Consider the following 1751-nt stretch of genomic DNA (forward strand, 5'->3'; position numbering starts at 1 on the left):
GTGCGCCGCGAAGAAGGGTGAACGTACATGAATTCCGATTGTTTGTTCTACTTACTAACCTCATCGAGTACATCTTGCGTGTAGCCAGGAGCCGGATCTTGAATTGCAGGTGTCTGGAGAAGTCGGCAATGGCGTTGAATCATGGCATTTAGACTGCCGGCGCTGTGGATCCCCTGGAGATGCTTGAGGACCGCGCTCGATCCGCGGGAGTTGATGTAGTTCTCCTTCTTCACGAATGCGAGTACAGCATTCTCGGCGCGCTTTCCATGCTCAAGCACTTGATCCCGATAGTCTGCGGACGTTTGGTCGAGCTCGAAGCCGTCTTTACGAAACAGCTTCATGAACGGAAGCAGCAGCTTTGCTTTTGACCGCTGCTGCTTTGCTTCTCCGGCATGCCAGCCTGGCTCCAGGTAAACCAAGCTGCGTGAAGGTGTGTAACAGATCCTCTGCGCTGTTTCTTCTTGGGCTCGCTCACATCTGCTGTGTCTTCACCTTGCGTGTTCCTCTTGTGCGCTGCAGCTACAAGATCTCCGTTAAGCTTTTCCTCTAGCATGCCCATGCGGGTATATTGGCGCTTGGAATTCTCGATAAGGTGTTTAATGACAGCGGCTTGGTGCTCGATGATCTTCTGTTCTTGGCTTGGCTCTCTTGGGTTGGACTCGTGCTTGCGTGGCGATGTGGCGGGTTCTCACTTTCTTTACAGGGATTCCGAGCTTCGGCAAGATGGGCTGACCAGGCAAGGAGATCGGCAAGCGTACGCCCAGCGTATGCAATACAGGTTTCGAGTCGATTCAGCGCGGGACTTTTAGGATTCAAGTCCTTCAACACAGGATAGTGCCGAACGAGACAGGCGGTAAGAACGTCCAAAATCTTTCGGTTGATGTTGAAGGCCTCCGTCTCAAGCTGGTAGCAAGCTGCGAACCCGTTGGAACCGAGCGATCGATTCAAGCGTGTTGGCCTGGAAGCTGGACAGGTCTTGTAGATGGACAGCGGCCGACGGTTTGTATCCGCTCAATGCTTTGGCAATCATATGATATTCTCTACTCGTGTTGAATATGTAGTTGAATCCCTTGTTTGTGATACTTAGGTTCCAAGATCCGCTGTCAAAGATTGAGCGCACAGTCATCTTCTCGCAGCCGTTGGCATGCCGCGCCCCAACGCAGAGGAAAGAGTGCGACGTTACGCAGCCGACATACCCACATCAGGGCAGACACGATCAAGCACACGGTTGACATGCGCGTAAATCGTCGGTGCCGTGTCAGCACGAGGAGGTGGAGGCACAGACGTCGAAAGACCAGGGATCAACAGCGGTGCGTTGAGAGGCTCCACGAGCGGAACATCCGGAGAGAACGAGATCGGTGTTTAAAGGACTTGGATGGGCAGGTTGTTAATGAGAGCTGGGGACGGACGGAGAGGGCGAGCGCGACAGCTAGCAAGGGACAGATAAAAAAAGTCGGCGTTCGGGAAGGGCGATAGGCCTTGCTCTTCCGATGTCTTGACACGAACCAAGCGTATGAAGAAGGCACCCGCATCAATGGAGATGTTCCGCTTCTTGATCATCGACAGGTCGGAAGCTCTCCCGAGCAGATACCAGAGAGACACAGGAGAGCAGCATTCTTGGTAATCACTCTCAAAACATGCATTAGTATACAAATACATCATCATTGTTTTCAAGTCCGCTTTCGTACATGACGGAGTTTGTTTTGTTACGAAGCTACCGCCATCTCTTTTCAAACAAAAGCTATCTAGGG

This window comes from Phytophthora parasitica (genome assembly GCF_000247585.1).
Source record: "Phytophthora parasitica INRA-310 unplaced genomic scaffold supercont2.148, whole genome shotgun sequence".
NCBI lineage: Eukaryota > Oomycota > Peronosporomycetes > Peronosporales > Peronosporaceae > Phytophthora > Phytophthora nicotianae.